Raw genomic sequence first — 15,755 nt, 5'->3', positions numbered from 1 at the left:
TCATAACATTTCTCTCTTCATATAAAATTGAGACCACTCTGTTTGGTTGCCTTTTCTTTAGGCCATTCTACTTTAGAAAGTCAAAATCCATCATTTAACATTTTTAAAATTATTGGTTTTTAAATTTTAGAGTCACTGTGTGTCCAGCCCTGTGGTGGCAGGCAACAGAGACTATTCCTGGCTAATAGCAGTAACAGCAGTTTTTTGAAGTAATATGTGGACTGGAAAATCAAAGCACTCTCAAAGACAAGGTGAATTTGAGAGACCAAGGGACAGGAATCAGTGAAGACTCTCTTCAAGGCGCCAGAGTGCTGAGGAAGACATGACAGTTATTTTTGATTTTGAGCTCATGTAAAACATACATTTTCAGGAAGTGAATCTGATTGGTTCAGCTGAATCAGGGTCAGGTACCCACTGCTTGTGTGGGTAGGAGACTATCTTTAATACAAATTCAGAATTATAGATAGTTTCTCAGGGGAAAATTAGCATGGAAACAAAAGAGTAAAACAGACACAGGGCAGGCAAAATACAAATGTCCATTACAGTAACTAAGCTAATCCCATCAGTTTTTCATGTTTTGTCTTCAGCAGGATGAGAAATAGTCACTCATGCTAATCACATCACCTTGAGCAATGATAAAAGAATAAACTTAGATTAAATCTTAGTGTTGATTAAAGTGCAATGCAGCCAGTACTTTAAAAAGAAATATTAATTGATGGTGACAAGGTAGTAAAGTGAAAGTAAATTAATATTTGGAGAGAGCGAAGTACTATGCAAATTGCTTTACGGGAGCCTCTCATTTAATATTCATGATGATTATAAGGGGAAGACATTCTTAAACTCATCTCACTGATAGGGAAACTGAGGATCAGAGCGATTAAGCAATTTTTTCAAGGTCACATACTTAATGACATACAGCTATAGTGATGCAGTACAAGTCTTGAATTACTGTAATACAAATTTGAAGGAAAACACGTAATTGTTTGTCTTGCTGCTATGATGTTGCAGTTGTCACGGATAATTACTACCTAACTCCCCTCTGTTGGATTGTTATGTTATCTTGAGACCTAATCAACTATAAGCATCTCTTTTCCTGCCAATATCATTATGATTGTGAATATTATCAGTGAATGGTATATTCTCTTTTCCCGATGAAAATCTCAGTTGTCAGTTTTTATTTACAACCAGCCATGCTGTTTTTAATCCATTTGTGTAAGGTCAGGTTTCCTAGAAGCAGAGATTGATACTGGGATTCAGGTGTATGTGATTTATCACAGAATGCTTTACAGGAAAAAAACTGAACAAAATACTTTAAAGGAAGCAAGGGAAGGGAAAAGAGTCAAGTAAGGATGTGTGCTCAGGTAAAAACAAGGGGCCTAGTCCTGATCCACAAGGCATTCTAAAGTATACCATCCTATAAGATATTTCTCCCTTGAAAGGGGGGAATCAGACAAGATATTGGATGAGGGTAATTATCCAGAGTAGGGCAACTGTGAGCCTTTTATTGGAGGGTATTCACAGAAATTGGCAGATGGGTATACCAGATCCGTGAAATAAAGCCAGGCCAGTCATGAACAGAGTCTATTCTTATTTGACATTCAGGAGCTGAATCTTTGCTTGGCGTATCCCCTCTGGTCAAAATAGGTTAGATTTCGCTTAAAGAAAAGTTTCATTTCTTTCTTTTATTTTTAATAATGATAATAATAATAATAATAATAAATAAAAACAGAATCTCCCTCTGTCACCTAGGCTGGAGTGCAGTGGTGTGATCTGTGCTCACTGCAACCTTCGCCTCCCGAGTTCAAGCAATTCTTGTGCCTCAGCCTCCAGAGTAGCTGGAATTACAGGTGTGAGTCACCATGCCCGACTAGTTTTTGTATTTTCAGTAGAGATGGGGTTTCGCAATGTTGCCTAGGCTGGTCTTGAACTCTTGACTTCAAGTGATCCACCTCACTTGGCCTCCCAAATGCTGAGATTACAGGCATGAGCCACCATGCCCGGCACCAACTAAAGTTTCTACTCCTCAGGAAACCTACTTATTAATAGGAAAATTCACCTCACAGCTGAGCCTGCTAATTCCTGGCAGTGGGGGCGTGTGACCTTGAATATTTAAGGCAAGGCTTCATCATTGGCTGGATTTAAGCCTGCTTCCATAGCTGTAATAATACAGAGGGCTCATCCTAAAAGACAATAAAGTAGAATCAATGCCGTATAGCCATGATTCACCGCTGTAGTTGGTGCAACTGTGGTCTAACAATGAAATCTTGTAAGGGAAAATAGTACCTTTTTTGTTTGTTTTCTTGGTTTGCAGATCTAGCCTAAACTTTCATATCTTACTTTTATGGTTTGAGTAGATAGCTTTTGTTTATGTCCCTATTCTCCTTTTCCTTATCTGCTTGTCTTGAATTTTGTGAACTGATACACTTTTGTGGTTTAACCAGCGTCAGGCTATTTAATATTATTTGAGTGTGCTAACGCTGAGGTGTTTTTATTCATGGGGATTTTTAAGGTGGTGTAAATAGGTATTTTCTATTTTCTTCTCCTTTGCATCCAAATGATAACTATCTGCATTTGTTTTCTTTATATCAACCACATTTTTCAGTATTTCTTCCCTTACTCAGCTTTTTCTTTCCCTCGACCACTATTTTAGTTCACATCCTTTTCACTTCTTCCCTGGGATATTAGAATAGATTGCTATGTGCTTGTCTAAAGTATAATGGTGATTTACTGAGAAATCAAAGGATATGAGTCCCTTTAATGTAAGTAAAACAGGCAAGATATCAATTGCATAGAGATGACTTTACAAAGCTGGAGATTCAGAAACATTCACCCCACTGGAGAGACAAATGTCTCTTGACTTCACAGAGGGACCTGTCATGAGCAATTGGGTCTGATGGATGAATGAGCCGTTCACTTGCTCAAGAATGTATTCTTACCTTTCTCACATGTTCTCCATCCTCTAGCCTCTCTTGAATGTCTTAAAGAGTCTTACCTACTAAGTGCTTACTTACTAACTTACTTAGAGAGTCTTACCTACTACTGCTTACCTACTAAGTGCAAGAAATGGAACAAGTCCAATGTACATCTGCTTATGATAAGAGTTAATTTTAGATTCATTCTTTAGGATCCTGTGTCTCCCTAACACCCTGAGTTTTTGGCCCTTCCACCCCATTCCGGCATCTTTTACCTGGTCTCCTTCCCTGCAGGTTCTACTCCATTCCTGCACGTTCTCCACACCTTCACTAGAATCCTGTTTACAAAACCCAATTTTTCTTTATCTCTATGTTTTGAGTTTTTCATTCTGTATGCTTTACACAAAGTTAAACAACTAATTAAAATTAAATGAAACAAATTGAATTATGTCATTTTTCTGCTTATGTTTTACTAGGTCTCCATCATGTAATGATCATGAATTATATATATGTAATTGTATGTATGCTGTGTGTATCTCCTCATCTTGTGCCAATTTACATCTTATACCCTGCACACCAAACTACTTGCAGATTTCTGAACACACCATGCTTTCTCAAATCTGAGTGTTAACACATGGCATGTTTTTTTTTCCATTAAGCTTTCTCTGCCTTGTCTACTTGAGCAAATCTCAGGCATCTTCATGTCCTCATGATTAACTCAAATCTTACCTCTTCAATGAAGCTTTTGCTGAATTCTCAAGAAGTGTTAGTTATTCACTTTTCCTTGTACTTCAATCACACCTTTTTTATATGTGCGTTTTAATCATTTGTAATTGTCTATTTGCATATCTGTTTCTCCTCTGAGCCCCTAAGGGCAGTCGTATAACTACATAGATACGGTTCCCCAAGGTTCATCTGGTTGTTGTTTTCACATGATTATGCTAGCCAAACACATTGTAGAAACCAGCGAAAACATAAATACCACACCCAGCAGAAACCTGAGGAAACATATTAGGTGGGATTGCCTATAAGCAGCGTCAGTGATGGTGGTTCCTGTATAAGTGATTTATTGACGGTATGCTCTCAGGAGAAACCTGGGAGGAAGTGAGGGAAGCCAAGTATAATAGGGGAAAGAGTTCGCCAAAGAAGTGGTTTCGGAATTCTAGCTTCAGCCTGGTCCCTGGGGGAGCTCTGGAGCATAAGCATTGCCTGCCTTTAGGCAAAGTAGTTGGGCTTTTATACTTCCTGGTCAGGAAGGTGGTCCTGTAGTGGAGGATGTAGGATGGGGTAGGGTGTTATAACCTTTCAGGCAACTCTGAGTGAGGTGGTTCCTGTGAGCTAGAAGCAAGTCTCCAGAAAAGATGGGAGGAAGAGAACATGGACCTGTTAAAGGAGTTCTGGCAGGGGCAGAGACAGAATTTGCTACACACAACCAAATATTCTCTCTATATATTAGGCTGGTGCCAAAGTCATTGCAGTCTTTGCCATTACTTTTAATAGAAAAAAAGCGCAATTACTTTTGAACCAAGCTAATGTAAAGGAAGGCAATAGTTGTCATTTATTGAGCGCTCGCTTTTTACCAAGCACTGTACTAAGTGTCTTACATGCATGCATGAACTTGGACCCTTCGGTGGGCTGTCCTGGAGTGTGTTTAACCACTTTCAGATGTTTCAGTACAACATCAGGTGCTTCAGTATAACATTATAAAACAAATCCAGGCCTTCACCCAGGGAAACAATGCATTTTGTTGAATTCGGGAAATGCTGATTGCAAGATCCATCATTAGTTTGTGTTCCACTAGGAAGGAAAAAAAAAGCTTCCTACCAAACTGTAATGTAGTGCTTTTATGTTGTCCATTGTGTGACAAACCTGCTTTCAGATACATTGAAACATAGGGAAAAAATGTGCATGAAATCTGGAAATGTATAAATATTGATGACCAAATGACAAGTAGGAAGAAGTTTATGTTTAGATGTACACATTTTTAGATCATTGATTAATATATTTGAAATTAGTTCTAAAAATGTTATTTAAAGTGATTATTGTTTTTAAAATAATGGAATATATACAAGTACTTGTAATAATTCTACGTGCTTCTAAGTCAATCACAGGGATAGACTTTTGATAGATTCTGTATATATTTTCCAAAACATATTTAGTCCAAGACAACTGTACGGTGTTCTTACACACAATTACTATATGCTGTGTCTGAGAAGAGGTTATTAATTATATTTATCAATAGTTTGTCAATGAGCATTATGATTTATTAGAATGGCATATAATATATTGGAAATAGTGTCTTCTTGTTCATATATTTTTAAATTCTTCAGCATAAAGTGTAAAATCAGAGAAGTTATTGATAATTTCAAAGGATTTTTAAATACACAGGGCCAGTCATCCGTGATCTTGTATATCACACCATCTTTAATTCCTGCTCTTTACTTCTCTGGTACTTGTCACATTTCAAAAGGTAAAAACCGAAGAACAAGGCCACCAATTTGATAAAAACAATATTTTTGGGTTAGTGTAATGGGTTATTCTATTGCAGATTGGTGTTTTCCTAATTTTTCAATATTAGTGTGAACGGTATATTCATTATAATAGTGTGAACACTGTAAATATTAACAATGAAACATTTTTAATGAATGTTCTTTGAGCAACAGTCAAATGAAACAGCCATACTGGTTATGCTGAATTCAGTTAGTTAACTGAAATGTGAGAGATTTCTTTCTTTATTCTATGTTAAAAAGTGCTTATTGCCTTAGCCAGCTAGTTGCTATTACCAATATTAAAAACTACATAAATTATACAAAGCTATCCACAGAGGCTAGCATAAAAATTACTGCCCCTGCTGAGGACAAAATGATGTCTTTGGTAGAATTGCCAGATATGAAGTAACAGCAAGACATAAATTATTTTCTGGGCCATTGTTAAAGGATTAAAGGTGGGTCCCAAATCTCTGTTGACCAGATTCTTTTTCTCCTGTGTGGTTGGTTTGTCTTTGCTCTGTTTGGAGTTATTATAGAGGAAATTGCTGCATCATTAAATAAAGCTAAGAGTTGCAAAGAAAACATGTCTTACTTATTGTTTGTATTTGTTGCTTTGGTTTTATGTAGCATTGTCAGAGTCAGTTTTGACATATTTTACAAATAATCAATATTTTAAATTTCTTAATGCCTCAATTGATCTAAAAAATCCTCAAAAGCAGATTTAAAGATAGAGTTCAGATTCATTTATAATCACTAACATTTTTAGCACTGAAAGTCTAAGTCTTCAGAATTGCTCCTCCCTTGTGTGGGCATAGGAGGATTGGCAACACAGAAAAAAAAAATTTCATCATGTAGTGTTGCTCTTAGATATAAGCTTCAATTTTTCTCCTGTCTAAGAAACAATATCTCAAAAGAAAGGCAAAAGGGTAACCTTTTAAGAGAATGTGAGAGCATCTCTCTGCTGGACCATTTGACTTGGCCCATGATGAAATTGTATCATAGAAAAATTGAATAGCTTCAGATGTTATGAAACTGGGTCATCTCTCACCATCATGATTGATCAGAAACTACACCAAAATCAGTGGGAGTGGGAACAACCCATGGAAATAACTGCAGAGTTTAGATATGTTTTATTGGTGTACAGATTTTCTTTAGTTGTTCTTTAGTATGAATACAAAAGAAATTTCGTTTATTTTCCAGGATAAGCATAAAGGCAATGAATTGAGCACATGTGATTTTTTTTTCCTTTTATTCATTTGTTAGTTTTAATATTAATAGGGAAAATATAGTTTATAGAAGAAAATTAAAATCACATTTATTTCTACTACCCTGTGATTCATTTTTTCTTTAGCGTGTACTATGTGCCGGACATTGTTCTAGGAACTGAGGTTATAGCAGTAAGCACAACAGACAATCCTGCCCTCATGGAGCTGACAGTCCTAGAGGGGGAGATAGACAATTTTTAAAAAGTAATTGATATAATGTATTAAAAGGTGATAAGAACTATGGAGAAAAATAAAGTGAGGTCTTCACATTCCACACAATTTCAGAAAGTATCCTTCACATTCTGTTTTATGAGACACCCATCCCCTGGAACTTGCAACGTGGCTCTGGGAAGGAAGTTTGCAGACATTTGTCAAGACTAGAAGGAGGAGGGGGTGTGTTGAGGGGGTGGCTGGATTTCTTGAGAAGGTTACATTAAAGGTTTGAAGACAGTGCTAACTAAAGGAAGAATTCTAGGCAGCAAGAACAGCCCGTGCAAAGGGAAGAACATGTTTGTCAAATCTAAGAACCCACAAGGAGGTCAGTGTGGTTGGACAAGAGTCAGTACAAGAACAGTAGCAGAACATAATGTCTGACAAGTTAATAGAGAGGCTTATGAAATGCGGGTGATATATAGTCACTGGGAAGTTCTGAGCAGAGAAATCTGACTTATGTCTTTGAAAGGCCACTCTCACTGCTGTGTAGAGACTACACCATGGGGCACACAGTGGGCAAGAAGGGAAGCCAGTAGACCTATTAGGAGGCTAATGCAACAATTTGAGAAAAAAAAAAAAAATGATGATGGTTCAGGTCAGGGTGGCAGCAGCTGTAGATAGTGTTTGGATTCTGGATATATCCTGAATAAAAGGCCAGTTAAGTTTCTTCTCACATAACGTATGAAATAGTAAGAATAAAAATAACTTCACGGTTTTGATACCATTGCCATATGGAGTGCAGTTTGCCCTCCATATCAGTGGACTCCACGTCTGTGGATTCAACCAATCACAGATTGAAAAGATTTGAGAGGAAATAATGGATGGCTGTGTCTGTGCTATAAAGGTACAAACTTTTTTTTTTTTCTTGTAATGATTCTCTAAACAATATAGTATTCCAACTATTTACATAGCATTTACATTATATTAGACATTATAAGTAATCTAGAGATGATTTCACATATATGGGAAGATGTGCATAGGTTGTATGCTAATACTACACTAATAAGGGACTTGAGCATCCACAGATATTGGTATCACAAAGGGTTCTGGGACCAATCCCCCATGGATGCTGAGTGCAGACTGTGTATCTGTGCCACACTTTTCTATCAATTTTTGTGTGTTTAGTTGTATAAAATATTTTGAGGTTGTCATCCTAAATCACCTACTCCTTTATACATTTTTCACTTAATATAACACATATAATAAAAGGATCTCTTACATCCTCAAATGCTAGTTGAGAATGTGATATTTAAAGCAAAAGTTACATAGCATTTCACAAATCAAAATTGTTACCCAATACTCAGAATTGAGAATTAAAATGGGTTCTGTCAGAGATGGAGGGGCAGTTTGCAGAACTCTTTTCAGAAAAGAAATCTGTTTGTGTTTGCTATGCTTTTATCTTACCACTTTTTCTCAAGCTCCTTAGCTTGAGAAATTTCCCGAAGAGTTTATCCTCTGAGTTTGGTGAGGAAACTCAAAGGTAGGGGACCAGCGTCCTTCTCTTTGCCGGGCAAGGGTGACCTCGCTCTAAGATGATTCTTTTCCCATGCTGACTGGGCTTTTCTCACCTAGCACAGGCCTGGACAGGCTGGTCTTCGTGGTCCCTGTCTCACAGTCCTCCCAGCAATACTAGTGGGGTTCAGATATTCACCTACCACCACTGCCTGCACACAGACGGTGGATGTTACTAGGTTCTGCGGGGATCTCTTTAATTTGTGTCGCACATAGGCTGTTCCCTCACTTGCCTATCACTGTAGTCTGGCTGTCTTCCTTTCAATCTTGTATATAGACTTTTCCATGTCTTTCTGCTGGCAATTACGTCTAGTATTCATGTTGCCATTTTGTCTGGAAGTCTCTGAAACATTCTGTGCACATGTGGTTTAAGTACCACATCAAATGGAAATTCCAAGGCATACTAAACTTATTTTTTAAATCATTATTGACTAATTATATTACCTTATTTCTTCATGATTTTGACATATATTTTTATGACTATTTCTGGCACATAAATTTGAATCAGAATTAAAACACATTTTCTAATTAGAGTATTATAAGTTGTAGGATGAGTCTCAGTCACTACTCTGTTGGGATTTGCCTTTTATTTCTTATTAGAATAATAGATGCTGTTCAGCTTTTCATATAAACAGCTCACCCTAAAAATGAGGGTCTTGCTTAGAGGAAAGTAGATGAAAGAAGAAAAACATTGACTTACTTGGGCTTACTATGGGTATCACTGATTATCATCAAGAAAGATGCCTGCACAGGATTAGGTACCTCCTGAATTCTGTTGTGATCCACGTTAAGGAATGGAAAGGTCATCTAAGTTTCCTATGGCCAGCAGTCACCCATCAATTCATTCTACACATATTTATGACATGCCTATATGTGTCAGGCACTATACTAGGCTCAGAGGAACAAATTGTGAACAAAATACAAACACTTGTCTCGTGGATAATTACTTATAAGAAGGACAATAAATAAATGCATACCATGTCAGGTGGTTATACGGGCCATAAGCATATATAAACTGGGGTAATAGGACAAAGAATGAAGTAAAGTTGCTATGTCACATAAGATGGTCAGGAAAAACCTCTTTAATAAGGTGGCATGTGAGCAGAAACTCATCGTAAGGGAGGAATTAAGCCACATGGTTATATGAAGAAAGTTTGGTGTGGGCATAGGGAAGTAAAGTACAAAGGCCCCAGGGTGAGAGAATGCTGGCCTCTTAGAGGAACTGCAGAGAGGCCGATGTGGCCATAACAGAGTGTGCAGAGTAGTGTGGTAGGAGATAAAGTGAGGAGGTCATAGGAGTACACTGGGTCTTGAATCCTTTCTTGCCTGACATATCCCCATTACTGCTTTATTCCTATAGATCTTGAAAAGGTTTATATCTTCTAGAGCTTTCTTTATAAAAATTTGTATACATTTAAATGGTGCAAATGCAGTTTTGTTACATGAATATATTGTATAATGGTAACTTATAGTGTAACCATCACCCAAATAATGTATATTGCACCCACTAAGTAATTTCTCATCATTCACTCCTCCCCTACCCTCCCAGCCTTCAAGAAGAAACAAGACCTTAAGCTCATTATCACTGTAATGTTAATTATCACTTAATTTCTTGGAGATTTATGGATGACCAGCGAAAATTTGATTTAAAAAGGTTTATTGGTGATGAATTAAGGTGAGAAAGGTAACAAGGAAAAAAAAATATGATAAAGTAGATGGGAGAGTAACAAAACCAAGTTTATTTGGCATTGGAGACTATTGTGTTTTACCTACCCAATCGTTTCCCTTTAAATCCCCTTTTCTTTCCAAGAGGACTCCAATTTTGTTTTATAGTTCATTCCTATCTTCAGTCATATGCAGCCATTTGCTCTGAGAAAATGATCTTTCTCCAGGCTTATAGTAGTGGTGAATCTTAGGTAGTCTAATCCAGTCATGATAATTCCACTTCCCTCATCAGTAAATGACTTAAGAAATTCCATGGGACCAAATTGGTCCAATGAAACATGAGTAGGAGTCTAGAGGAGGACCTTCTGGTAAAAGTATCCTACATTTTTAACAGATGGAGATGGAAAAGATAGATACCTCTAGATGTTGGTGGATTAAAATAACATGACTGAAACTGCTGCAGCCATCTTGGTAGCATCAGGGTTGGAATTAACATGACGAGGAGGATTGCCATGATTAAGTGATTGGTCTTGGCACTCTCTGCTGAGAGAGATTTGCCTCTTGCTTCAGAAAGGAGTTCCAGAATCCACACCAAAAGAAGTCTCAAGACTCCTAGAAAGACATAAATAAGATACTTGGAAGTTATAGTCTCACTTGTGATAACAAACATAAATAATTTTTTCATCTATCAACAGAGAATCATCAAATATCATTGAATGCTGCATACTCCAAAAATGTAGTCTGCAAAAGAAATGCTTACAATCTGTTGTCAGAAGAAAGAATTATATGAAAATTTTATAAAATCTCAATAAAATAATGCTTTTATCTAGATCTCACACATGAGAGAGAAGGAGAGAGAGAAAATGAGAAATATATATTTATATATTCATATGGGAAAATGCCAGAAGCAAATGGACTTAATATTAATAGCAATTACCTCTGGATGATAGAATCAAATGGGATTATATGTGTAAATGTTTGTGTTTATTTTTATATAATTTTTCATTTCAACATTTTATAGTAAAGTAGAGCTTCTACAGTCAAGTAAAAATTAACAATTTTTCAAAAATCAAAGAAAGATGATCTCAGGTGTCCTGCAGGCCTTCTCTTATAGAGTTTTTAAAGTCTGAGAGTCCTTTTTCTGAAACTGAGAGAGGCCCTCAGTTAACCTTTGCCCCAGTCCAGCTCCTAAGTCAGATTCTAGCCTCAGTTTGAATACTTCATGGAAGTTGGATGTCTAAATTGTTCCAAAGAACTGATGAGATTCTCTGCAGTTCACCCATTCACTGCCTTTCTCTATCTCATGGGGCCAACAGGCTCTCCCTACAGTGAATATACAACTGTCAACTCAGGGGTAGCCTGGCCTTCTTAGGCTGCCCTAACTTTCGTAAACTGCATAGGCTTAAAATGGTGGACTATGGACTTCATAAGACCTTTCTCTTAGGTTATAACACTACCTACTGATGATCCACACAAAACAAGAATGGTACTGACAAGTTTTACTGCATAAATATTTTTCTATCCCCAGGGCTAAGGCAGCATGAGGCTGAGCATGCAGATGATATCGCCAGGATTGCTGCATAGTACAAATTTGAATTCAAGTCAGCTTGAGTCACACAGGGGCTTGGGGCCTCTAAGCTAATGTATGGTGACCTGCAGAGGCTAAAATAAGGCAGAATCTAGACTTTTCCGCTAGTTATAAGACTTTGAAAATAATTGCTGAGTCATTGGTAAAACACAACATTTAGAGCTAACATTTAGTATTTCAGAATACACATTGCAGCAGTCTTGTTCTTCCTATTTCCTGGCATAAGCATAGCATATAATCTGTCAGCCTGTATGTAACAGAGCACTCTTGGCATATTGTTTATCTGTTTCATGATAGGAAAGAAAATGAAATGGTGGCTGAACAGGCATACTATGTGTTTTTATGGGGACAGTCTACTAGTGTGACTATCAGCATAGTGATGTCCCAAGTTGTCACAGTTTAGGTTACTCTAAAATCAGTGTCTGAGGAAAAGACATGGGTACAGATAGTTTGCTTGGGATGTGATGTCCTGAAGTAGGAGATAGTGAGTGGGGATGGTGGAAGGAGGACAATCCCATATAATAGTGTGTTGTCAAAGTCACTGCTAAAAGATTTTCAGCAAAAACCAAACCAAAACAAAAACCTAAAGTTGGTCATGGGGGTCCAGTGTCATTGAAACTTCCAGAGAAGGTGCAGAGGACTCCCAGAGTTGTCGGCCTGCAGGCTGCGAAACAGGCCCATTTCCCCACCAGCTCCTTTTGTACACTCTTTGGTGCTGCATTGGTGCAATTGCTCTCTAGTTTCAGGCTACACTCTACCCAGGTATCCAGCATCTCTGAAAACTAACTCTGGGAGAAGGTCCTGGGACAGAAATAGAACACTATGTGGCCTTTGCTTGAGGTAGGGTACTTTACGCAAGGTGAGGCTATGCTTTCATGGAGCTGTTCCCTAGAGCTAAAGTGGCCAAGGGGATGTGACATGGGCTACTAGAGATCCTGGTGATTTACATCCCTTAGAAATAGCATTTTGGGAGTCAGAGCTGGGACAAATTGGATTTGGCCTATGTAGTCTATATTTTAATTCATTTATTGAGTATTAAGTTCTAGGTACTGGGGAAACAGAAATGGATAGGATCCCTTTTAAGATTCTACTTTAGTACAGCAAATAATATCCTTAAAATTAAATGTGTGACCTACTGTACTGAGGCATGCATAGGATGCCTAGTGAGGTTTCATGGGGAAAGCAATTTTATTCCATACTGATGAAGGCTCTCAGCAGGTAAGAGTTGGGACACACACACACATATACATATATGTGTGTGTGTACAACTGTGTAATATGTATACATTGGCAGAGTAATGATTGCCTGCATCATGTGAATTATTTATCCTTATTATCCAAATTCAAACTTAGAGGCACTTTAAGATTTATGGAGTATAAAGGATCACACTATATATTGGCTTCAGTGAAGTGTATTTTTCTTATTTTTCTCCCAATTCATATTTATGCTTTTGATACTTTTATATTTCTGGTTTTCTGGTACCTATATTTATTGCAAAAATAAAAAGCATTCATGAAGCTTATTCCTAGGGCACAATTTGTATTCTGCAGAAGAAAACCTTTGCACCTGCCACGAAAATGCATTCACTTCTGGGGTGGAATGCACCAGCTGTTCCCAGTCTCCAACGGCACGCCAGGCAGTTCAGCACCAAGAATGGGACATCATATCCCAGGCAGATGAAACTGGTGAGGAAATTTCAAGTCGACAGAATGCAATTACCCAAATTGAAATTAGGCCAGGGGCATATCAGGAGGCCCTTCCCATCTGTTGGGGAAAAGGTTCACCAGATATTTATTGAGGGCAAGTGGTCAGAATCTTAGCTTTAGGAATCATTTCCAAAGCAGAAAATTTAAAATATACCAAAGGAAAACTGCACCTGGTATAAAAATCATATCCCTTCTCTGGAAAATAAATAATATTAGGGCCTTGAGAAGCTCAGCCCTTGCCTGCTCTGGGAGAAAAGAAATGTTTATGGATGGGGTGGTTAAATATTTCTACATCAGCTACTCTTAGCAAAGACATGCTATAATGGACAATTGGTTATACTGGAAGTGACAAAAAGAGATTTCCCAAACCAAACATATTGAATCCAATACATTTATCCCTGTGTATAATGGATAGAGCCTTCCATTATGAGCTTATGAAACAACACCATTCGATTTTTCTAGGGGCCTTGACATAAGCATTGTTTCTTTACCAGAAAAATAAGCTAATTTTTAGAGTTTGCAGCAAAAATAAAGAAGCTGTTGTTGTACAGGCCTTGACTAGTTCCTGTGTGACAACTATACATCAGAACCATAGACTCTGCAGGTCCATTTGTTACAGGGATCTTCTGCCTGTAATCCCTGTCCTTGGTAACATTTGTACCTTTCTCCCGGGAGGATGACTGGTGAGGGAATAGATGAATTTATCTTGGTCTTTGTACCCTTGTAAACCCGAGTATTGGCATAAGGTCCGCACAGCCCTTTAGAAATAAATGAATAAAGCATTTCACACTAGATCATGGCTTGGGGGGAATCCATGTCCATCACATTGAGCAAATAAACTGACTTTCTTTTATTGATCCCTCTCAAGAATTTGCCTTTTTTGGGAACTAAGAACCCAACATTTCCAGCCCAAGGGAGGAATAATGGAGGCACCTCTGGGCCAGACACCTTCTTTTCCAGCTGCTGCCTTTTGAAGATATGGTGGCCTCGGGTTCCCACATGTCACACCCCAAAGTGGGTGCCAGGGAATCTTCTCTGTACCGTCCCTGCAAGTTGCTATTTGAGAGCACATTGCTAATCCTGAAAAACTCTCACATCTCTTTCCCGTTGGATGGAAAGAGGAAGGAAAAGAGTGACCTGGGTAATAAATCTTAGTCAGTATCAAAAGAAAACAATTTTTTTTTTCTTTTTTTGTTAGGGTGGTTCACTTTGCACTCTTTGCTGGCTAAGAGGCTGCATGTGGGGGAATATGAGAGAGTGGCCCCAGCTGGAAGGGGTGAGACACGTTTAACTGTCAAATTTAATGCAGCTGCCCACTATGAGAAGGAAGAGGTCAGAGGCAGGCTATCTCCAGGCTGGGTCTCTCACTGTCTCCTTCCCCCAATAATGTCACCTTTTACTCATCACTATGGCAGTTAAGATCAAGAGTCAAGACCAGGGTGGTGGCTCATGCCTGTAATCTAGTGCTTTGGGAGGCTGAAGTGGGAGGATCACTTGAGGCCAGGGGTTTGAGACCAGCCCGAGCAACATAATGAAACCTCATCTCTACAAAAAGTAACAAACAAAATAAAATAAAATAAACAGGAGTCCCAAAGTCTCAGGGGCCTCACATTCATACTGGTTTCTCTACCACACAGTAGTAAACATTCCCAGAAAACCTCCTAAAATGAGCTCAGTACAACCCATCCTGGCCATAAATGGATACTGTTCTGAACTCTTAAGAGGTACAAGCATTTCATCATACTTGCTAAATGCTAACCTTTGCCACATTTTTACCAGTTGGACAGAACACATTTCTTAACATTTCTGTTTTTGATTCTTGTTAATTGGTGAGTACCAGAGTACATCTCTCACAGAGGAAAACAGAGAACATGTTAGTTAAGGTTGATCCAGAACTCGCAAATGTTAAAACTTGGCATTCTTTAGAGGTTTAGCTTGTACTAATTACCTCTTAGCTTTACCAGCCCTATATAACAAGCTACCTTCTGCATATTTTATGTGAAAGCTGATTTTCTGAAAGGATGAGAGTTGTAGGAGCAGGGAATGAAATAGGTGCTAAGTTTTATTTCCTGCTAAATAATTCTCCTCAAGGTGGGTAAACTTTTAGTAGTGAAATTGCTAAAAGCAAAGATTCCACACTACAGGAACAAATCTCCAGTGACAATTATTTGTCTGTGTTCTTAGCATTTATGAGTCTCAGTAAACAGTCAGTCCATTTATGTGCCCCCATTACCTTCGGTCATAAACTTACTTAAAGAAAAAAGAATAATTACATTTCCTGACTGCATAATGAACATAAACATCGAGAATACTGAAGCCCTGGTGGGACGGATGGAGCATCTGGACTACCAAGGGTTTAACTGTTTTTGAGGCACTGGCATAAGGGTCAGGCGAACTGTATGGCC

General features: G+C 38.1%; 1 protein-coding gene and 1 long non-coding RNA gene across 6 annotated transcripts in view; one reads left to right on the top strand and one right to left on the bottom strand.

The window, feature by feature from the left end:
* Positions 1 to 15,755, top strand: part of LOC105470974 (RNA binding motif single stranded interacting protein 3) — a 1,471,638-nt gene that overhangs the window by 701,268 nt on the left and 754,615 nt on the right. The gene's annotated exons all lie outside the window — the stretch shown is intronic.
* Positions 10,533 to 15,755, bottom strand: part of LOC105470969 (uncharacterized) — a 39,652-nt gene continuing 34,429 nt past the window's right edge. The window contains exon 6 of the long non-coding RNA XR_980905.3: positions 10,533 to 10,668. This is a non-coding gene — a long non-coding RNA (uncharacterized lncRNA). The remainder of the gene's footprint in view (positions 10,669 to 15,755) is intronic.

Source organism: Macaca nemestrina, chromosome 2, assembly GCF_043159975.1.
Source record: "Macaca nemestrina isolate mMacNem1 chromosome 2, mMacNem.hap1, whole genome shotgun sequence".
Classification (NCBI taxonomy): Eukaryota; Metazoa; Chordata; class Mammalia; order Primates; family Cercopithecidae; genus Macaca; species Macaca nemestrina.
Note: the sequence above shows the minus strand (reverse complement) of the source record. Positions and strands in the feature narration are given on the sequence as shown.